The sequence below is a fragment of the Schistocerca cancellata genome, chromosome 4 (genome assembly GCF_023864275.1).
Source record: "Schistocerca cancellata isolate TAMUIC-IGC-003103 chromosome 4, iqSchCanc2.1, whole genome shotgun sequence".
In the NCBI taxonomy this organism is placed as follows: domain Eukaryota; kingdom Metazoa; phylum Arthropoda; class Insecta; order Orthoptera; family Acrididae; genus Schistocerca; species Schistocerca cancellata.
In genome coordinates this window covers 689680455-689705428 of record NC_064629.1, presented here as the reverse complement: position 1 = coordinate 689705428, position 24974 = coordinate 689680455, and the positions used below count along the sequence as shown (strand labels likewise).

Sequence of the window (24974 nt, the reverse complement as noted above, 5' to 3'; positions counted from 1 at the left end):
GGGGACCGCACCGCCACTTCCCAGCAAATTAGGGACACTGTTGCTCCTGGGGTATCGGCGAGGACCATTCGCAACCGTCTCCATGAAGCTGGGCTACGGTCCCGCACACCGTTAGGCCGTCTTCCGCTCACGCCCCAACATCATGCAGCCCGCCTCCAGTGGTGTCGCGACAGGCGTGAATGGAGGGACGAATGGAGACGTGTCGTCTTCAGCGATGAGAGTCGCTTCTGCCTTGGTGCCAATGATGGTCGTATGCGTGTTTGGCGCCGTGCAGTTGAGCGCCACAATCAGGACTGCATACGACCGAGGCACACAGAGCCAACACCCGGCATCATGGTGTGGGGAGCGATCTCCTACACTGGCCGTACACCACTGGTGATCGTCGAGGGGACACTGAATAGTGCACGGTACATCCAAACCGTCATCGAACCCATCGTTCTACCATTCCTAGACCGGCAAGGGAACTTGTTGTTCCAACAGGACAATGCACGTCCGCATGTATCCCGTGCCACCCAACGTGCTCTAGAAGGTGTAAGTCAACTACCCTGGCCAGCAAGATCTCCGGATCTGTCCCCCATTGAGCATGTTTGGGACTGGATGAAGCGTCGTCTCACGCGGTCTGCACGTCCAGCACGAACGCTGGTCCAATTGAGGCGCCAGGTGGAAATGGCATGGCAAGCCGTTCCACAGGACTACATCCAGCATCTCTACGATCGTCTCCATGGGAGAATAGCAGCCTGCATTGCTGCGAAAGGTGGATATACACTGTACTAGTGCCGACATTGTGCATGCTCTGTTGCCTGTGTCTATGTGCCTGTGGTTCTGTCAGTGTGATCATGTGATGTATCTGACCCCAGGAATGTGTCAATAAAGTTTCCCCTTCCTGGGACAATGAATTCACGGTGTTCTTATTTCAATTTCCAGGAGTGTATTTTGGGGTAAATCTACCCATTCTAAAAGAATTTTTTGGCTCAGAAACGGACATCTCGCCAGAAAGGGACCCAAGGCGTTTCACAGAGTGAGAAATATATGGTGGACAAAAAATTAGTGTTTCTGCAATATGAGTCAGTGGAATGTGTGGTGTTATACACACTAGACTGTACAGAAAATGTACACGAGGAGTACAATGATGGTGATACATGCTTAACAAGTGAAAGTGATACTGAACACGTGTTGAGCTATGTAGTTCATCACACTTGTCAGATGGGAACAGTAAATCCCATCTACAGTGAAACACAGTGCTGGACGATTCTTGTCCAAGGAGCAGGAACTAAACACAATTATGTACATAGAATATCATCCTTAGCATAGTAACAAAACAGATTGCGAATAAGTCCCCAGCATATGACCGTATAGTGTATTAGAAAAACTGTATATATGCAAGGGAGGACAAGGCACACATATTACAAAAACTTGTGTTCACACATTTGAAGGATGCTTGTTACAATTTACAGGATGTGCATGATAGTGGCTCACCATGTTATACTCATCAAATTGTACATAACATAGACTACAATGATTTCAAGGGAAGCAGTGAATGGTTGCATAACTTCAAAAAGTGCTACAGAATTGAAAAATATAAGATAACGAAATTTTAAGCAAAGCCTCAACTTGACATGCACAGCAAACTGTTAAATCAGCCCAAAATTTGTAGATGAGATAAACAAACTTATCCATTGTTCAATAAGGAATTTGTGTTCAACTCAGGCCAATTGGGATTTGAAGAGGAAATACATATGAAAGGTATCCCGGAAATTAGAGGTACCAAGAAAGTTGTATCAATATCAACTACCGTCAATGTCTTAATGCATTTGTACACAACATTGCCAAGTGTTAATATGGGCGGTAAATTTGCTGGAAAGTTACTTATTGTGCTTCAAGAAGGTGGATGTGCTCTGCCCCCCACAATTCTTTCTCTTGTGTATCATCTTGCAAGGGCAGCAGGGAATACAGGGTGACCAGAAATTAAATATCTATTTTATAGAAACAGTGATGGTACTTGAAATGTTTGCTATGGTATCGCTTTATTAATGATTACTTTCAACATGTTCACCATAACTATCACAACACACATTTTTCAGCAGTGGTGTGAAACACATTCTGAAGCATTACTAGTGTTATGGCAGCGGCAGCTTGTGTAATGCAGTTCCTGAGCTCCTGCAATGTCATAATGCATCAGGTGAACACACATTGTTTGATAAATCCCCACACAAAAAACTCATCAGTGTGAGGTAAAGGGAACATGCTGCCCACAGCAAGGGGCCTGCGTGTCCAACCCATCTCCCAGGGAATGTGAATTCAGGAACTTGCAAACATCTAAGGCATAATGAGATGGTGCCCCATCCTATTGAAAGTGAACAGTGTTCTGACACCCATCCTCAATAAGCTGTGGCAACAGAAAACTTGTGAGGATGTCTAGGTACACTGCTCCATTTATGGTTTTTCAGCAAAGAAAAACGCTCTTAAGTTTTATCACTCATGATTCCAATCCAAGCATTAACCATGGGAGAGTCACATGTGACTTGAACATGTTCCATTGGTGGCGTGCTAGCCCAGATAACTCAGTTATGCCTGTTAACCTTTCCACAAATGTGGAAGGTCGCTCGATCTCTGAACAAGATGTTAATCAGGATGTTGCAGTCTTCATGTGCACATTCCTACATGCTCTGCAAAGTCTTCTTCATGCAGACGGTGGAGAACATGCAGGTGGTATAGGTTCTTCTTTAGGGTAAACTGCAACATCTTGTGTATCATCGAACAAAGAATGTTCAGTTCCTTTAACAGACGCCATACTGGTTTTGCACACCTTTCAATGGATGTCCTAATGGAAGTTGACAGACGTCCTTGTCCAGGCTCCCTTGCCAATGACGCAGTGTGCCTGAGCTTGTTTACCAATCTGTGGATTGCTTTACCAGAGGGACCATCATAATGGAATTTGTGGTGACATCTCATCCAAATGTCATCATACAAACGACCTCTGTAGCCTCCACGTTACAACAATTGCCTTCTCTTCTATGCTAAACAACATGCACATTCATCCTGTAAACAATGAAACACATGTTTAATTGTTAACATGAGATTAATGCAGCATAGCAACCAATAAAATACACACAAAATATGTTAAATGTTCCAGCAACGATCTACCATATACAACCTGCATACAAAGTGAGCATTTCTACAAAATAATACATAATTACTGGACACCATGTATTTATGACACAGCAACACAGAGTAGGAAAATGAGCATAAGAGAGCAACAACTATGGTATGCGCATTGGTTTTCGCATATAACTGGTCAAAATAATTGCTTTTGCTTGATTCCTGGTCTGCATATAAGAATCATACTCCTTTAGAGCAAACTATCCCAGCTGAAAAGAGTGTGACATTGCATTTTATACCACCTGAAACCAATGGACAATTTCAGCCTCGGGATGTTTGTTTTCTCCATGCCTACAAAACATATTGTTACATTATCTGCAGCTACACCTCAAAGGACAGCCAGTTTCATGATTATCTCCACAACAGACAGTCTCACATTCAGTGGGGGATACAGAAAAACTAAGGGGGCGCTAAAGATATCTTGAGCTATCTTTACTTTTATCATAATAAAAAATAATCAAGTCACATGCAAAGTTTAAGAAAGTTTTATTTAAACTGATTATACACGTATACAAGACAATGACATCCTGTGAAAAAAAGTTACAATTGTGGTTTTCTTCCTTAAATGAGGAATTCTATGTGCCTATTCTTCCTGGCAAATTGGTTAATTGCATCGTCAATAGGACAATCAATGTCATGTTGGGTGTTCAAAAGAGCTAAGGCATTAAGTCGATCCTCCTTCATTGTCGACGTCAGCCATGTCTTTGTATGCTGCAATGTTGAAAACTTCTTTCTACTGTAGCAACAGATGCAGGCAGACAGGCACATATTTTGTACAGCATGTGCAAAGTACGATAGTCAGATCTAGGACAAACAGACAGCACTTGCATAACAGAATTGTGATCATTAAGGGCGTTTATGCTCTTTTGCTTGTACTGAAGAATCTGTCCCATTAGTCTCTTCTTAATCACAAAGAGTGATTCTTCTTAAAGGAATGGTAGTTCAATTAAGCAATGATTCAGTTTATGTGCCAGATCAGTATCGTCATGTTTCAGTAGTTGCAAGGGCAAAAGTATGTTTAATTTTAAATGATAATTATTTTCTTCAATAAAACGTCTCTTATATCAATCGTTATGTGGTGCAGTGTTGGAATAAAAACAGTTCTTTTCAGTACATCATAGCATCATCATTATGATCACAGTTTTCACTGTCTCTTTGTCTGCCTGTAAGATGAGGAACACTCATCTCCACGTCTTATAACAAAATTTTTACTGAGAAATTACTTTGAATTTCTATTATTAATACTCCACAATTAACTGACCACTCTCACTCTTGTCTAATCTTCACACTTGCACTTGCTACAACTAGGAATTTTTACTTATTCGTTCTTCTGTCTTAATATTTCTGCTTCTGAATGTAAACTAGCTTCCTATTTGGCGAATAGTCTGTATTTATAACGCTACGTATCGAAGGTTTTCTGTACAAGAAAACAATAGAATATTCGCGACTTTTTTCGAACAAATGCCAGACGGAATAACTTATCAAGATCATTAGAATGGCCGCGACTCTTCTCGAAGGTATGCGTTAGATACCTATGTGTCAGACGGAAATGTATAAAATACGATGACGCGGACGGGAGTGCTACATAGGAAAGTACAACTACCCAATAACTTGATTCGCACCCCCCATAAGTATCTGCCACTGGTTGCATGTCATCACATTCCATCTGTTACCATCACCCTGTTACACCAATATGATTCCATATGCATTCTTTGAGAATGGCTACCTTGCTGAACGTCCTACATAGTTTGCAACTCCCATGGAGTTCGCCTTTGTGACGATTGTATTGCGTCATTTTTCATTTGGTGTTCATTGACGATCTCCAGTTTTTGAAGTGTAATACATACACCCCATAGAGTGTTGGCCTCTGAACCTCCTAAAAACTCAGTTTCTGTCACCCTCCTGATGCATATTGTCTGTCATTAGCACCTAACATTCTTCCTCTCATAATTGTTAACGCAACACTTCCACAGGAGCCTTACTGAAGATTGAACTTGTGACATCACACTTAAGTGTTTCCTTGTCAGATTGTGGTTATGATTGGTACCATCCATTTGGACATGTAGCCATAGACCTGGAAGGAAATTGCATTACCACAGGGGCTCATGTGGAAAAGTTTTGATATTATGATGTATTTTTTCTAAATTATAACAACTTAGTTTTGAGAAGGAAATAGGGTTTTTCATTGTAGACACAGTGTACAATCGCTTAATTAAAAGGAACTTAATAATCAGTTTTCTCAGTGTTAACAGTAAGATGTCTGGTTTGACAAACAACATTCTACTAATGAGATATTTTGTTACCCTCATTACAGGCATTTGTATACACAGTAGCAATTATCCAAAGCGAAATCCAAAAAAAAAATTACAGAAAGAAGGGAAACATGTGCAGTGTGAATACAACTTGTATTTCAATATCAGTTTCACTTTATGCTATTTTACCGCTACAGTTTCTTAATTACAAAAGCCTACAGGTAAAAATTAGAATGAGATATGTGAAAAAAGGTGTGAGATTATTTGAATATATGGTTATTTGACTTGTTAGCAGCTGAAATGTATAAGGAAGTAATAATGTTACAACTGTTAATCTTTACACTAGTTTGTAATTTTGGAATTCCTTCTGCTGATGACACGTAGAAACATAATTAATGGTGTATTACAGTATGGTACAATTTTTCGGTTCTTGCAATCTTATATGCATTTTCACACAAATTGGTAAAACTTCTAATCATATTTTTTACAAGCCACTCTTCATTTCCATTATGAAGATCTTGCCCTCGCTTCAGTATTATTTCATTATGATCTTTCCCGGACTCAGATTCAGTTTGTTTTGTTAAATAATATGGTATGTTGATGAAAATTACTCGAGTCGCACCCACATGTAATTTTAGTTGAATTCTTGGATACTTTGGCTCATGTACTTGCAAATCTCGAAAAGTATTAATTCTTATCAATGTCCACATCTTCAAAATGTTTCACGTAGACTACAGATCTAATGAAAATTAGGTACTTTTTCCTCGGAATTGCTCTGTGGAGAACTGGAATACCATGTTTTTGCTCTTACCACCACTGTATTGACAACTGTTTGCATATCCTTAGAAGATTAATTTGTATGGCATCTGAAAAATGTTATTTCGTAAATTATAATACATATTTACTATAAGTAGTGCAACTTGTTACTGGCATGTTACAGCTATGCACTTTATTGAATGTCTTCACAGCCTCGCACTATCATTTCATATCGTATCTTGGTTTTAAAAAAGTCAGTAGATAACTCACCTTTACAGACAGAGCAACAGTCTTTGTGGTCTAGGAGAAACATTTTACCCAACATATCTTTCAACAATTGATGACAAAACAATCGCAATTCGCATTTCCTTGGCTACAGCACTTCAACGGTAGTAGGCCATCTTCCCAGCACAGCCATTTTTATGACTCCGTCTTGGGTAAAGTCGGCTGTGGGAATAATTTTGCCAATGTCTCACTTTGTTATGCCTTTTCAATCTGACGAATAATTCAGCAACATATAATCATTACTGCCTGATTCTTTAGCCATATCAGACTATTCTTCTTTAGAAGAATTTTTAAAAATACCAAATACAACCGAGTAAATTTGTATTTTGTGATATTAATAAGTAAATGTAATGATGAAGTCTATTGCATATACGAATGCTGAGTGACTGATAAAGAATCAGAATCGAACTTGTTCTCCAAATACCCTATCAAAAACATCCTGAAGTCGCTAATTAAACTATTGCGAGTTAATCGCGCTGGTGCAACGTGTTTACAGTGCTATTTCAGCAAAAGAGGTTATCCGGCTGTTATCCCAAGATTGTACAACAGGCCCTGAAATTCGTACGTTAAGCCTACGCATAGCCTGGAGTTTCACGCCAATGGCTATACACAAGTGCACGAGGCAACCTTCGTAGTTGTACTATACTTATACGGTCCGTCTTCATTACCATAGTACAACGTGAAGGTCTTTGCACCACAAACAGCTGTTGTGCTTCACAAAAGGCCAAAGATTCATAACCATTTCTGTCATGATGGTGGATTTGAGTATGTAGATGTTGTTGATAGAGTTGGTTGTGCAGACGGGGTTTGGTGTCTCAACAATGATTCAAAATTTCTAGGTAAGAGAGCGGCTGTCCTGTGTTTACTGACAATTTTCTATTTGACAATAATAAGAACAAAAAAATCATTTATTTGGAATCTCGAGTTTGAAACAAGTTGCTGTTCTGTCTAGTATGCCAATATGGCTGCAAAGGGACGGTTAGTTAACTGTTTGATTTCGTTTCGCCATTAAACATCAGGACTCATAGTTGACAAATCTCTTTGATTAGAGTGTCTATGAAAGGCCGGCAGACGTAAGGACGCCATTACAAGTCACTGATATAACTTATAGTCAGTTTGTTTAGGTCAGTGTCTCGTTGCTCAAGCAGAGGAATACGAACATCGTTGTCTATTTTGTTTGTGGTCCTGTAAGACTTAACCAGTCTCCGTTATATGTTTGGAGGTTAACCGTGGACTGTAGTTGTGAAAATAATCGAACTAAATTGAATGTCGTGTTAACCGTACGATTAAAGTTTCTGAACGAGAACTGCAAAGCTGTCTTCATTGAAGAATGCTTCGTAGTGAGTTATTAATAAGTAGTTACTACGGGCCCTAGTGAGGAGGGGGTGCACAGTCTTTACCGTTATTGAATTTTTGCACTAGGCTTATGTGTGTGAAAAGAGGGGAGGTAGTGAATATTGATATATATGCTAAGACACGTTATTGCCTGACCTGACTGGCTAGTATTTTTCTGTAAATGTATCGGTTTGCATTAATAATTTTGTGCAGTTCGCCTAATAGCCGTATCGTACAACAGGATTTGGTTGTGTTGGCGCAGGTTCTGCTATTACTATAAATTTCACCGCCAGAAATATTGGAAATGCAGCAGTCCCAAAGAAATTAAATCAAAGGCTTTGGCACGGCTGTTTCTTAGTATTGCAACATGTAGAAATGTGTTCTGGTTTCTTGCTGGGGTGACTCATAAATCAGTAAACTGTTGATGAATACTTCACTAAGGAAACTATGCTTTAACACTTGCTTGGCGTGCTTGCAACCTGGAAGTAATTAAACGCTTTATTGTGCAATAGATTTTCTAGTGTTTTCACTCATACTATCAGCAAACAACTTAACTTTGAGCCTTGTTTGTAGTCTTTCCTATTTCGTTTTCTGTAAACTCTGTCCGTATTGCAAGAACCCTTAACTGAGAATCAGACCTAAATTGATCTATTTAATCTTTTCTATTGTGGCGTGCATAAAAAATTAATCTGATTATAAATTGATAGAAGTTAATCTTGTACAGTATCCTGAAACAGAAGAATCTGTGTTGCTGCTCAGAAAGAGAAGTTGGCAGCTGTGTTGCGCATGATACTCTTCAGAATATTCCTCATGTAATAGTTTTGGGTTCTTTTTGAAATTCATTGTTAATTACCCTGTTTTGTAGTGTAGGGAACTGGTATTTAGTTTGTGTATGATGGAGCAGAACTGTGCAGTTACTAGGTGCCTTGGATGACAAACATATTTTAATGTTTAGCATAGTGAGCCAGGTGTCTGTAACCTGGAAATACCATTTAACACAAGTTCTTATGTATTCTGGTTTTGTCCTTGTAAATCATCTTGTTAGTCCTAGTTCTGATTATGATTAAAATAGGAGCTATTACAGCATATAAAATTTGTATCAAATTAGATACTTCATCTATAATATTTATATATAAAGAAAATAATGTATGATATTGAATACCCTATAAAATTGTGATAACCTATTACTGATAATGAACCAGAATTATGCAATAATGTATTGGGCAAAGCACTTAAATATTAATGGATGAAATCTACTTAAAGTAATATTGTGTGTACAAGGTCTAAATTATGCCGCAAAACATATGTAATTGAGATAGTTCACAATTTCAATAAGTGAACTTTCACTCCAAACAATTACAATATGTAGTTTCAAAAATGTTTGCTCTTTGTTTACTCATCAGGATGTCATTGGTTTGATGAGTATTGATACAAGTTAGTGTGCTCTGATAAAAATTTTTTGTTATGTTAGCTAGATATTACCTTTAGTTGATTTAAAAGTTGACAACTGTATGTTAGTTGTTACTGTGTATAAAACTGCGAACACTGAACTTATTATGAGAGCTCAGTGTTTGGTGTTATTTGAATCCATGAGACACACTTTAGATGGTGTATGGTGAAATGTTGCTATTATTTTAGTAACATATGTCACTAATTGCTGGACATTTGTGACTACATTTCAGTTAGTGGAAAGAACCATTGAGTTAGACCTTTTCTACCTCACATGCTCCCACACGACAGTATAGAAATGTTTGGTACTGTGACTTGGTCTCAATTTGACTGACTTATTGTAACAATTTGTATACAGAAAGAAATATTCCTGTGATCTTTCTATCCGTGTTTAATGAAGCACATATCTTTGAGTAATCTCACTGACGGCATTTACGGCACTTTTCCACGTTGGAATTCAAACTGGTGCTTAAAATGTTGTCTGTTACCATAAGAAACTTTATAAATTTCATTTGTTCTAATCTTTTCATGCATCTTAAGGAAGACCAGCAGAATAGAGATAGTGGTAGTTCTGTGTCTTCTGTTGATACCTTTTTGAATAATGATTTTATCTTGGCATATTTCAGTTTAATTGATAACAAGACATTTTTTTTTAATGCAAGGTTTCCAGAATTTAATTAATGACAAGGAATGTTATGTTTTTACATTAGTATCTTCAACAGTACAATTTATAAAGACCATAAAAGCAAATTTATAAAACCATTAATGTTCACTGGTAGGGTGAATTGACTGCTTTTATTTATAAGAGAGAGAACCAATTAATAATATGCGATGATTCTCATGTTTTCATTGAAAGTGGACTCAGTACAAATTTACTTTGTTTTATAATAAGAAAATTTCAGGTGTGCAAAAATAGTAGTAAAACTGAATCACCATAACCTGACTTCGGGAAACACACAAACATAATTTCATTTCTCAGTTGAAATTGGTGGGAAATGTAGACTGTATATTTTGTGATATAGGAACACCAAAATTAACAAAGAACAGGCTTAAAGACAATTAGGACTTTGTGATACCTACAGTTTAAAGAAATCATTACATTTGAATGTTATTATGTTCTTTTATGAATCCGAAATTGGCAGGTGTTATTAAACAGCCATGCTCACAATATAATGTACAGATATCTTTGAATTGGGTATCTAGGATATGGAAAGTAGTTGGAGATAAATAAAATGTATAAGTCCACTACAGTGAACTTCCTTAACATTGCAGATGCTTATTGAATTACAGTGTTAATTATAAAATAACCAAACACATTTATTTTAAGAAGTTCCGCTACAGAAAGTTCTTTAGTTATTTTGCAAAAAGTTTGTTAATTCAATTTTCAGCTCCACATTACCTAAAAGACAGGTAATATGCTCTGGCAACTTGTTGAATACAGGTGTTCTCTTGTATGATTCTTTAGTCTAGTAATTTTGGCTGCTTGATGTTTTGTAAAGTTTTCTTCTTGTTTTGTCCTCTTGTTCCATATAAGTTTCACTATTTTTTTTTTAGCAAAGAAAAATAGCTGCCTTTTCAGAAACAATACCGGAAGTATACTTTTCTATGTTCTATTTGCAAAAGGACCATGTTTGTATTTTTACAATGCAGATAGGTTACTTGTGTATTAGAAATGGAAGATCCAAAATATGGCCCTATTTCTTGATAGTACTTTAGTAATACCAAAACCAGCAGCAGTATTTGAGTCCACGTCGTTTATTCTTTTTAACACATGCTACAACTTTGGCACCAAATGGGGGCATCTTCAAGCCCAAATGTAATCTGCCATTCTTTACCGTTTTCATGTGAAGTGAACAGAATTGTATGCAGCAGGCAAAAATTAACTGGACTTCATACCTTCTGTGGCAATAACAAGCCCAGCATTGTCAGATGACAACGATGACAGTATTGGCAAAAGTGTAGTTTTATCAAATTTTGTAATTGGGATGTGTGAAAAAGTGTCAGTGGTTGAATTCTAAAAGTTTCATAATTAGTTTTAATTTAAAAATTTTATTGGGACTCTCATATTGTACCAATGGGATGGAGAAATAACAAGAAATTGTGAATTGTGTAAGCTATTTGTGTTGTCGGAGTAAATTGTCAGTGTAGTCTCGTTATCCATGGATTCCATCTGAGGAATGCTCAAGTTTGCACTCAGTTTATCAACTCTTGAAAATAAAATTGATTTTTCTTTAAAGAATCAACTTGCATGGAGTTTGTATATACAAATAATTTGTTTAGGAGATGTCATGTGTACTGTCCATAGCACATTAAAAGTGATTGTGCATATGAAATATACCTCTTAGGCTGTAGATCAGGAATAGAAAATGTGCAGTTGCATAGTTTTTGTCCAGTGATTTCTTGACTACTATGTACTAGATGTTTTTGGTCAGGTTCCTGTAGTTCAGTACAGTGTACTCAAGAGTTTTTTAAACTGCATTTCTCATAATCCTTATTGTTGATTCAAAATGGTAAAATTTGCCAACTTGCTATAGCCTATAATACTTAACTAGGTGACAACTGTTTGTTACATGAAAATTTATGTAGCACTCTTTGTGTCACTGAATAGGTTAGTTCCATAACATTTAATTTTCTATCTGTGAGTTGTACCTGTAACATGAATTAGGACTGGAATTTGCACATAGTTAGGCTACCAGTGGCATCTAGAGTTTTACACTGTAGGAAACATGCTAATAAGCCAAAACATTATGACCACTGCCCATCGTGATGGTGGATGCCGCCTGGCGGTGTTGCGGACACGTGACCTGGTAACAAATGTATGTGAGTGGAGCAGACAACAATGGGGTCAACCTGGCAAATATAAGGGCTGCAAATGGGGAATTCATTGAGATATGTGACTTTGAAAAAGGCAGGTTATTGTTATGTGTAGCCTGTGAATCAGTATCTTGAAAATGGCGCAGCTGGTTAGAATGGCCATGTGCTACTGTTGTGAGCTTCTATGGAAATAAATAGAAGGGCAGTGAAACTACCAATAGGTGCCAATTGATTTGTCTTCTGTGACTCCTCATAGAATGTGAGGTTCGGAGGCTTGTCTGCTCTGTAAAGTAGAATAGGTGGTGATATGTGGCATCTCTGCCGAAAGCTGGTTCATGCTTGATGTTTCAGATCACACTGTTCATCATACATTGTTAAATGTGGAGTGCCACAGCAGACCACCCAACATCTTCACATATCGATGCAACATCGTTGTAAATTATGCTTGCAGTGGGCACAGGACCATCGATCGATGGAAATGTGTTGGCTCTTCAAGTGAATCACATTTCTCCTGCACTAGGTCAATGTCGTCTCCACAGTCAATGGACTGAACAGAGGATCAAAATGTGCAGCACACCATGGACGAAGGCTGATGGGAGCAGTAGCATGCTATGGGAGACATTTTGCTGTACTTGCATGGGACCTGTGATAGTAATCGAAGATACACCAACAGCTGCAAACCACCTGTGCCCCTTCAAGCTTGATGTCTTCACCAACGGCAATGTTACCTTTTAGCAGTAGAACTGTCTGTCTCAGAGCCAGAGCTCTGCTACAGTGTTTGAGGAGCATTATAGTGAACTGGCATCAATGTCTTGGTGACAAAATTGCTGTCGGGCACCATCACTGCGTACACACATCAGTGGCTTGTTATTTACGTGAATTATATGACCTGTGTGTATAGACATCTGATGCCATATTCGTCCATAAACCTGCTGGATCCAATATGCACAATCAGTGGTGTATTTCATTCCAAAGATGGACAAACAAGCTATTAAAGCAGGCGGTCATAATGTTTGCTCATCAGTGTAACTATGTGGAACTGATGGACAGCATTGGCTTTCTTAGGTAGTGATCGGTTCCAAGTAAAAAAAAGCTTGGCAAATTTTAGAAATTTTCATGACTGAAGCTTAATATTAATTTTGATAGTGTGCATTAGGTGCGTGTCCCCTGTAGAATTAAAAAAAGTATTCAACTGTAGTGTCCTAATTACTTTTATGTTATTTCTTTTGTGTTTATTACTTGTGCCTTGTTTGTTACATTGAAGAAAAACATGTAAAGAAAAAAGCAGTTTTTACCTTTTTAAGTTTTATTTATTTACTTATTTGTCCTTTGACCCTTTGGCCCAACAGCTGTGACATGCAGATATATTACAGAGATAATACGCATACATACTTAAAAATGTACATAGTGGAATAGGATTAGGTGAGGATATGGCAGGAAGTTAGCCATTGCCAACCATAGCACATGTAATGGTAAGCACTTTAGACAGCAAAACTTATATTTATATGAAGGGGTTACACATTTTTGTACCGTAGCATAGAAATTAACCCTCTTACTAGAGTTTCTCGCACCTTTGACAAGGAGAGGTCCTTAGCACTGGGGTCAACTTTCTGAAACCATCTGAATAGTGATGTAGGTTAAGGTCGCAGGTATCACAACCTGTTGCCATTCACCCAAGTGGGCCCTTGTTTGTGCCTAATCATAAAAAAATTGGAATTTCATATGACACTCAATAGCTTTTAAAAAGTGGTGTTATGCACTGATTGTATAGCTTAATGGTTAACTTAGTCCTGCATGTTGTGGGTTCAGATCCTACCAGTAGCACTCAATTTTTTTATTTTTAATTCTTTATTGAAATGACTGATAGTTATTTTTATTCAATTAATTGGATCGAATGATTTTTTATTTCTATTTCTATGTCTTTGTCATCTTGTCATTGAATTAACTTTATTTGTTCTAATTTTTCTTCCTGTCATTCTTTTTCCACTTTGCACCTTTGTTCAGTTGAATTTAATTATGAACAACATTGGAAAAGGTAGATTGCTACTTACTCTAAAGATGTGTTAAGTTGCAGACAGGCACCATTAAGTAATACGGTTTTCCGCCACAGCCTTCATCAGAGAGAGAGAGAGAGAGAGAGATACATCATTCATTCACACGAACAAGCACACTTCACACAAACTGCTAACTCCAGCAGCTTGGGCCACTGCACAGTCAATATAAATAGTTGTCTTTTATGTTTTAACTGAGAGATTAGCATTTTCATATGCTTAAATATTATGCTAAATAAATAAACACAAGAAACTCAAAGGAATTCAAAAAGTTAGAGCATTGATTAAAACGATATGACAAAGGAATAGAAATAAAACAATTGTGTTTAAAAATAGAGTAAAAATAATGATCAGCCATTTCAACAAAGATTTCAAAATATTAATTTTAAAGCACGTGATAAGATTTGAACCCACAACCTTTTGCATATGAGGAATGTCCGGACTCACTAAGTTACACAATTAGTCCATCATTCCTTTTTTAAAGCTGTAAAGGATCATGAAATTGTGAAAAAAAAAATTTTTTCAGTTACTTGCCAATGAGGGCCCAATATGGTGAATGAATGGTTGTGGTGTGTGATACCACTGCTGGGACCTTTCCTTTAGAGTACCACTGGAGTCATAAAGACCACATAATTAACAGAAAGAATGTTTTCCACTTTCGTGTGTGTTTTCTGTCTACAGAACTTTTTTTTGGGAGCACCATCCATTTTCTTCCCCTCTGCACTTATCCTGCAGAAGGAACTTTTCTGTGCTGACTTTTGTTTTGCCTGTACTACAGATGTTCTCAACTAAAGAAGGAAATTATCTTCTTTCGTAGATGGTTTCCTTCTTCCAATCAGGATTAAAGTCCATCCAAATTATGAATTCTTTTCAAACTCCAATACACAAAGTATTATAAAAAATAAACATGGATCATCATCTTGTCATACTTGCTGTAGTGTAGGTCCTGAGTAATGTCCATTGCCTGAATCTGATTTAGTGGCATTATAGTTTACAATAACAGGTTTTGCTACTTCATCCACTTCCTCTTTGAAATAGACAACAGTGGCACTGTCTTAAGTTTTTCGAGCAACAGGAGACTATTTTTTCTTGTTGTTTCAAGCAGTTTCCTGTTTTTGTTCAAATTCCTCTGTCATATCAAAACTTGGAAACAAATTATCTGTTGAGATTTTTCTGCCACTCCTGGATACATTTTCTGTTAATTTTAGCTCTACATTTTTTCCCTAATTTATTTCTTTAGGCTGCTCTTCATCCTTTGCTGTGTACACCTGCAGGTTTGTGACATAATTAGTGCTGTCATATGAGACTCATATCATGATTCCATTTTATGAGGGGAAGTTGTTCTACTGTCATATTCTCATGTGGTTTGTATGCATCATATAATGTGCTTACCCACTGTTGAAATTTATCCCTTATAGGAACTAAATCATCAGTGCTAAGATTTGTCACCAATGCAGTGCTTCATCAAACCAAATACACCATGATATTTCTGTAAACCAGTCCATAGCCAAAGAATGCTAAAAATATGTTGACTGTGTTCTTAGTTCCACTAATTTGCTACGCCCTCATCCTAACCTTTGTACAATCCTGTGTGTATAAGCAGGCCAAGAAAGCAATCAAATTCTTGAAACTTGGTAGAGCACTTGCCCGTGAAAGGCATAGGTCCCGAGTTCGAGTCTCGACCTGGTTTTAATCTCCCAGGAAGTTGAATATCAGCGCACAATCTGCTGCAGAGTGAAAATCTCATTCTGGAATCAAATTCTTCTCTATCAAGATCAGTCCATTGGTTCCTGAAAGCAATGTTGCTGTTTTTGGTGGTTCACTTAAGTATTTTGGAAAATGGTGGGATTCATAAATATTTCCAATGCTGGCTGCACAGTATTGGCATTCCTTACACTATTCTGTATATTATATCGAGCTGTCATCAGTGTTTTGTGGTGACCACCTCTCATGGGTTTCTTTCCCATTTTTGGACCTGAAAACAGAGTTTCTATTTTATTTATTTTATTACATCTTACTACCACTACTGCTCTTGTATAAATTGGTAGATGAGATATACTTACTTGAAAACATTCTGATTTCAGATGCCATCAATATCAGGAAAGTTTCCAAATGTCCATTATTGGAATACTCGGCTGATTCACTGCTTTCAGAAATAGTAGCATCTTCATTGTCACCTCATGATTTTTCACCTAATTCCTCTTCTTCATTCAAAATTGCTTGTTAAAATACTACTACAGGACTACTAAAACTTGTTTCACTCACAACATAATTTTGCGGTACACAGAGGCAAAACCTTGACATCTGAGGCAATACACAACAGCAGCTGAAGTGAGAAACCTTAACAGTGGGTACAAAAAAAAAGAAGAAATATTTTCTTTGGTGCAGGTGTTTCTTATAGCAGCTTTACAATGTTCCAGTCATAATATTGTTTTCATAATATTACACTTTAAAAAAAAAAAAGACACAACTTTGTGCAAAACCATGAATAAAATTTAATATGTTGTAAATAGAAAACTGAACAAATGATCATTGGATACAATTGACTCAGAGGGAGAAAGTCATACACACACCTCAACAAAAACTTGGAATATCGTGGATTTTACTCCAATGACTTCTTACAGTACACCCACAGAGGTTTGTACAATCCTTATTTACAATATAAAAATAATTCCTTTTGAAAACAATAACAATTTTGATTAGTTACAAAACAAAGCAGGCTGTCTACTTGAAAACAAAAACAAGTGAAAATCTGTATATCATCATCAATTTTTCGTAATATGTATGTCCTTCCCACACACAAACGAGTTCTTTCACTCCACAAGGCATGCTGTGGATGAGACCATAAAATTAATCATGGGTATGAGGTCTCACTCCTCAATGGCAGCTTCAGTGAGGTCTTGAAGATTGTCAGGTGAATTCAGACTCTATACAATGGCCTCCTTGAATAGATCCCATGCATGCTCAGTTGCATTCACATGGGGGACTGCTGGTCAATGCATTCAGTTGATGTTGCATCTTTGAAGATACTGACACCTTGCATTGTCATCAACTGGGATGAAGGTCTCACTGACTTCATGTCTGTGTGGCCTTACAATCATTTGTAGAACCTCTTGAAGGTATCAGGAGCCAGTCTAACTGCCATGGATGGGAATTAGAGGGGTCTGCCACCAAGAATGTTGCACTTCCACCTGCAAATAGATGGACTTCCTGAATGTATTGGCATTCCTGGTGTTGTCTAGCACTTCTCCAAACACTAACACATCTAGGGTCCAGTTGCAGACCAGTCCTGGTCATCAGCAAATATGACATTACTTCATTCTGCAATGGTCTGATGATGTGAAAGAGTCCTGGTCCTACGATTATGTTGTTTCAGTACAAAACTTGTCAGTGGTTTTCTAGAATGAGGACCACCCTGATGTAATCTTCTGCATACTGTTTGGTCTGAGATACAAATCCCTGTTGCCCAGAGAAGTCATTTCCAATATTTCTGGCAGTTAATGTTGGGCACCAGCAAGCTGACAGTTGGAGAAAACAATCCTGCATTGGTGGTGTCATAAGAGGACGACCACTGTGAGGTCTATTGTTGACATTTCCCATCTCTGTACTTTCTCCACATCTTAGACACCCCACTTCTAGTGAAGCTGTTGCTTATAATGGACTGTTCACTGTGTGCCACTGCAGCAGTGGTATGTTTGTGACAGGAAAGTAGGATTGACACATTTTTGACACTTAGCATAAGGATGCACACTATAAAAATACACAATAAAACTGCACCCTGCAATTAATAGTATTGTAGGCCTCCTAAAGGCACTTCATTTTGTGATGTAGAGACAAGATTGGTATGTTTATCTGAATGTTGGCAGCTCTAGCATAATGCATTCATGGCTCAGTGAGACAGCAGTCTAGTAGGCAACTGCGTGGTGACAAGGTTTGGATCGTATCTGGCTTAGTGCAGCTTCTTTGCATTATTCCTTCAATTTGTTTTATCAGTAGAAATCGTGGGTCGGGGGTTTTCTCCGCTCAGGGACTGGGTGTTGTCTTAATCATCATTTCATCCCCATCTGGTGCACAGGTCGTCCAATGTGGCGTCGAATGTAAGACATGCACCAAAGTGTCTTACAGTTTATACAAATTATTGTGTTATTTAGAGTTCCTGAATTTTCAAAATCAGGTGGTTCACTCCATTAAACCGGAGCTCATCTGGTACACTACTGGGTTTGTCCAGTATACTTGCAGAATGTCTCATAAATTTACATTAGAGATTGTATTTCCATATTCATGGTAGAGGATCCAGACATGGTGAAATCCAAAAACCAACTCATTCTTTCACCACAAGACAAATTCTTTTCAGGCACATAATAGTGGAAAATTCTCTTACAGTGAGTAGTAAGAGGATTAATTTTCCACATTTAATCAAAATTGTTTGCAACAAAATCCTTATTATTAGTGAAATGAATAAACCAAAGGATTATTTCAGATCTTTTCCTTCTCATTGCGTTATAGACCAACTTCCTATGCATATCATCACTGCATATCATCACTGGAGCAAGCATTACCTACGGCAGATGAAGTAGGCCTACATCATTTTGCAAGTCTGGTCTCTGTGCATCCTGTGAGTGAGGTAATATTTCTTCTCCATATGAAGTTTGTAACTTCTGCAACAGCAAGAAATTGTCTTTGAGTAAGATTGTCTGAAATTCCTCCTCTGTCCTCATCCCAGTATCATCTGGCAAGATGTTTGGTTTAGGTGGGGCAATAAAAAAAATCTTGCACATTTTTATCTCCAGAATCTCAGCCAATCCTCTAAAAGAAAAAGTCAGCTCTTATTATTATGGCTGCAGAAAATAGTTAAAATTAATTTGCCAATTATTCTCAGTAATGGACTGCTGCTCACAACTTAATACACAGGAATGAAAGAACAGATGTGACACAATCCTTAAATAAGCATAACAGGATTGTAGAAGTTCACTGTTGTCCAATAAATCAATAATAGTGCACTGTTGTACAATATAACATTACTGCAATGCTGAACACTAATGATTTTGGTTTTACTGCGAGAGTTTGTTTATACTAAGTGGAGTATTAGGTGTTGGTGGTGATGGTGTTCTTAAGTCTGAAGACTGGTTTGATACAGCTCTCCATGCTGCTATATCCTGTGCAAGCCTCTTCACCTCTGAATAACTACAGCAACATACATGCTCCTGAATGTGCTTACTGTATTTATCTCTTAGTCTTCCTCTATGATTTTAACCTCCCACATTTCCCTCTAATAATAAACTGGTGATCCCTTGATGTATCAGAATGCAGCCTAACAACTGATCCCTTCTTCTGCCCAGGTTTTGCCACAAATTTCTTTACTCTCCCATTCTATTCAGTACCACCTCATTAGTTATGTGATCTACCCATATAACCTGCATTCTTCTGTTGCAACGTTTCAAAAGCCTCGTCTCTCTTCTTGTGTAAACTGTTTATCATTCATATTCCACTTCCATGCATAGCTTCACTCCATAAAAATGCTTTCAGAAAAGACTTCCTGACACTTAAATCTATATTCAGTGTTAACAAATTTCTCTTTTTCCTAAACTCTTTTCTTGCCATTGCCAGTCTTCATTTTATATCCTCTCTACTTCAGCAATCATGTTATTTTTCTACCTAAATAGCAAAACCCATCTACTTTCAGAATCTCATTTCCTAATCTGATGCTCTCAGCATAACCTAATTTAATTAGGCTACATTCCTTTACCTTTGTTTTGCTTGTGTTGATGTTCATCTTACTTATTCCTTTCAAGACACTGTCCATGCTGTTAAACTGCTCTTGTAAGTCCTGTGTTATCTCTGACAGAATTACAATGTCATTGGCAAGCTTCAAAGTTTTTATTTCTTCTTCCTGAACTTTAATTCCTATTCCCAATTTCTCCTTGGCTTCCTGTACTGCTTGCTAAATGTATAGATTAACATCAACAATACACTACGACCGTGTCTCACTCAATTCTCAACCACTGCTTCCCTTCTATGCTCCTTAATTCTTCTAACTGCTGCCTGGTTTCTGTACAAGTTGTAAATAGGCTTTAACTCCCTGTATTTTACCTCTGCTACCTTCAGAAGTTCAGACAGAGTATTCCAGTCAACATTGTCAAAAACTTTCTTGACATCTACAAATGCTATAAATACAGGTGGGTTTCTGTTTCTTCTAACTGTCTTCTAAGATAATGTCATAGGGTCAGTATTACTTCACTTGTTCATTTCTCCAGAATCCAAACTGATCTTTCCCGAGGTCAGCTTCTACCAGTTTTTCCATTCTTCTTCTGTAAAGAATGTGTATTAGTATTTTGCAACCATGAAATATTAAAGTGATAGTTCAGTAATATTCACACTTGTCAGCAAGTGCTTTCTGTGGTATTTGTATTAATACGCTCTTCTTGAACTCTGAAATTATTTTGCCTGTCTCATACATTGTGCACACGAGGTGGAGTAGTATTGTTATGAAAGGCTCTCCCAAGACTATCAGTAGTTCCAGTGGAATCTTGTCTGTTCCTGGGGCTGTCTTTCGACTGATGTCTTTCAGTGCTCTATCACATTCTTCTCACAGCATCATATCTCCCATCTCATCTTCATCTATGCTCTCTTCCATGTCTATAATATTGCCTTAAAGTTCATCTCCCTTGTATAGACCCTCTATATACTCCACCTTTCAGCTTTCCCTTCTTTGCTTGGGACTGGTTTTCCATCTGAGCTCTTTGTATTCATACAGCAAATTCTTTTTAGATGGTCCCAATAATTCCCACAGGGAACTAAGTCTGTAACATCTCAAGAATGTAACCACTGAATTAGCCAAAGGTAAATGTTGTCAAAACGATCCAACTGATAGCACAGGATGTTCTAGTTTGGAAATGTTCAGTGCCATAGCTGTGACATTGTATGCTTAACAAAGTTGTTGGTCAAACATAATGAAATGATGATTGTTTCACTGGAGTTAAGATAATGTTAAAAACGAGGAAGGGTGATAAAACATAATTTGTGCGTGGAGACGTGCTATCTGCATTTTTCATTGTCATTCTAAGATAGTGGACTGTATTCGTTATAAACAGTTATGCGGGCAGTGTTGCCTCATTCTTCAGGATATCAAAAAAGCTAGCTGGATTTTGTTCACTAGTTCTTTAACAGTTCCACTCACTCTTCCACCATGTGGGCCAACATCTGGTGGCTCTCTGGAACCAAGGCCCAGTACTCGATTTTTGGCATGGCCATAGCAGATGATGTCATTGTGGACCCCATTGCTACCTCCAACACCTTAGGCCACTAATTTGCAGGGATTTTGAGCTCCGCCCACTGTCACCCTGCCTTCCTCCATGGGAAACAAGTGGAGGCGGCTCGGGCAATACCCCTTCCTCTCAGAATCATGAGTGCTACAATGCTGCTTTTACTATGAGGGATATTAGGTTATACTCTCACTTCATCCCAATCCTCTACCCAAGGACTGGACGATGTTCACATCAGATGTTGTAGCACCTTTCTCATGTGGCAAAGCAATTCCTCCTTCATACGTAAAATCACATCAGGACAGAGGGCATGTTTCAGATATTCTGGTGTGAAGCCACTGTCATACCCATACATAAGCCTGGTAAAGACAAACACCTTCCATCTAGCAACTGCCCCATTTCTCTCACCAGCTGTGTTTGCAAGGTCATGATCAGCTGAGAAGATGGCTTGAGTTTCGCAATTTACCAACCACTGCAGAATGTGGATTTCGAGTGCACCTTTCTGCACTTGACCATTTTGCCACTTTAACTCATCTCATGAACGGTTTTCTGCAGAAATCCCAGACTGGCCGTGTTTTTTGATTTGGAGAAAGTCTGACACCTGCTGGAGGACAGGTATTCTCTGTACTCTCTACATGTAAGGCTTCAGAAAACACCTGCCACATTTCCTTCATGAAGTTCTCAAGTTACGTGTGGATTGTGCCTTGTCGGACACCTTTATCCAGGAAAAAGGGGTGCCTCAGAGCTCCATCCTGAGTGTCGTCCTCTTTGCTATAGCCATTAGTCCTATTATGGCCTGTATCCTGCCGGGCATCTCAGGCTCCCTTTTTGATGAAGATTTTGCAGTCTACTGCAGTTCTCTACAAACTTGTGTCCTTGAGTGGCATCTTCAGTGATGTCTCGATCATCTCTACTTGTGGAGTATCGACAATGGCTTTAACTTTTCTGCTGACAAAACTGTTTGTATGAATTTCTGGCAGCGAAATGGGTTTCTTCCACCATCTTTACATCTGGCCTGTTGCTCTTCTGTTCGCTGAAACTTTGGAATTCCTGGGGCTCATGCTTGATAGGAAACTTTCTTGGTTCTTTCATGTCTTACCTGGATGCCTGCTGTGTCCAGTTCCTCAATGTCCTGTGTGTCCTAAGCAGTAGTTCATGGGGAGCACATCAGATCCACCCTCCTTCATTTGTACTGATGCCTCGTCTGTTCGAAACTAGACTATGAGTGTTTTGTTTATGTATCTCCATGTCTTTCCATCTTACACCATCTAAATTCAGTGCACCATTGTGGAATCCATATAACCACTGGAGCCTTTTACATGAGCCCAGTTGAAAGTCTGTTGGCAGAAGCTGCCAAACTACTGCTGTCATACTGGCGTGATGTTCTAATTAGAGGATACGCATGCTGTCCTCCTACCCTCCCCAGCCACCCATTGTGTCTCGTATTCTTCGATGACTTCTTTGATCGCCGGCATGGAGCATGTCCCTCTTCTCTGTTATAACCTGGAGTTCGCTTTTGGCTACTGCTCTGGCAGCTTAACTTCATGCTACGTCCCACTTTCCTGATAGGTGTGAACTCCTCACCACCTTGACTTCATACAGCAGCCCATGTTCACCTTGGAGTTGGTTCATTTCCTGAGGAAACTACTCCAGAGTCAATATATCGCTATATGCTTCTTGACCTTTGCTCAGAACTTAGTGACAGTACCGTTGATTGCACTGATGGATCGGGTGTGCCTTCGTCATTGACACAGGCGATTTTCAGTATTGTCTTATGGAATGCTGCTCATTGTTTACAGCAGAGCTCTTCGCCTTGTACCAGGCCACACAGAACATCCGGTGACAAAGGCTTTTCAATTGTCATCTACTCCTATTCTGTGCCCTTCAGAGCCTCTGTGTGCTTCGCACAGTCCATCCCTTAGTGCAACAGGTGGAAGAAAGCTTCCACTTACTCACTATTGAGGGAGCTACTGTGATCTTTGTGTGGGTCTCTGGTCATGTCAGTCTGACAGGAAATGAGGATGCTGATGCTGCTGCCAAGGCTGCAGTCATCCTGCCTCAGCCCACTAGTTCTTCCAGTCCTTCTAATGATCTCCATGTTGCTGTCTGTCAGCAGGTGGTGTCACTTTGGCATCACCACTGGTCTTCCGTTCATGGAACAAGCTCCAGGGAATTACCGCAAGGTGATCATTATAGCTACCAACCACTTCATGCTTATTGTCATAAACCTTTGACAATTTGCCATTTCTTGACTGAATGACCTTTGTTTTAACCACACACATTATAATGTATGTTATCGGCTGTATTAGCAAATGACATGTGGACTGTCAACTGCGTTTTACTTTTTATCTGTTGTAGCAATATGGCGAAGAACATTTAATCTTTAGTTTGGAACCTCTGTTGTCTCTATGGCATATTTTGTGGCTCTTTCTCCAAGAGGAAGTACTTGTTCTTAGCTTTCTTTCCTTCCATAGATTTGGTTTCATGTGTAGTTGTTTTTAACTTCTTTCCATATTGGTGTTGCAAGGTTCTGACGTGGGCATGTATGACTTCAGTTGTGTGCCCTAAAACAAAACAAAACACAACAAAACAAAACAAACACATGAACAAATTGAAACTGCACCACATTTAATCTTCCAAAGCACACCACTGGAGGCGGAGAGAGACAGAATGTTTGTATAATTAATTTCTGAAGAGATTGTCTAATGGAGACCTAGTGAAGGATTGAGGAGAGAAACCACACAATAAAATTAATTTTGGTGCGAGCAACAAGGACTAAGACCATTGTTGTTTTGTCTCCCTGATTTGATTTAATGTCGCAGCTGTATCCTAAAAAATTATTACAAAACCTTATAGGTAAATCAAACAACAAGCTTAAATTTATGGGCATGAATAACACTGTTTCTCTGTAAAACACTAGTACAACCTATACAGAATTACTGATATAATGTGTGAGCTTACTAGGTTAGACTACCTAGACACAATGTGCGTACAATGGAGCATAATGCGAATAGAGTTCTGTTGCTCATGGAGGATTGTAACAGAAATGCTGAAATATGTGTACTAACATTTGAAGAGGCATGCCTATCATCTCCTGAAATACTCTTTGAAGATTCAAATTTTGACATAATCCATGGTATTCATCATTCTGCTAAGAACCCCTCTTCAAGAGCTGGGACAAATTCAAAATTAAAATAACTTGGGCAGAGACAAATGTTAAGTGAATCTTTTCTCATCCCATTCATAATTTGAAAGTAATGAAACTTTAATTTACAGTACAAGAAAAGTATCCTCTGCCACACACTTTATTCATAGATACCATTAACTTCTGTAGTGCTGCATCGTCTTATTGCTAAATACTGACTTACATTTGGTGATGGTAATGTATACCATCCTTTTAGGTTCCTTGGTATACCAGTATTGCTGTTATACTTCATTCAGTGTTGATACGAATAGCCTCTTAATATCCAAAAATTTTAGTCAATATTATTTCATGTTTAAATATGTAGATATTGCCAACCAACCCACTTGTGGCAGCTATAATTTACTGGAACATAAAAATGGCAGCATTTATGAGCAAATTGTGTGTGTGTGTGTGTGTGTGTGTGTGT

General features: G+C 38.3%; 1 protein-coding gene across 1 annotated transcript in view; it reads left to right on the top strand.

The window, feature by feature from the left end:
- The first annotated feature begins 7202 nt into the window (after positions 1 to 7202).
- The window catches only part of LOC126184383 (E3 ubiquitin-protein ligase HUWE1-like), a 207244-nt gene continuing 189472 nt past the window's right edge, over positions 7203 to 24974 (top strand). The window contains exon 1 of the mRNA XM_049926768.1: positions 7203 to 7291. The gene's annotated coding sequence lies outside the window, so the exon portion shown is untranslated. The remainder of the gene's footprint in view (positions 7292 to 24974) is intronic.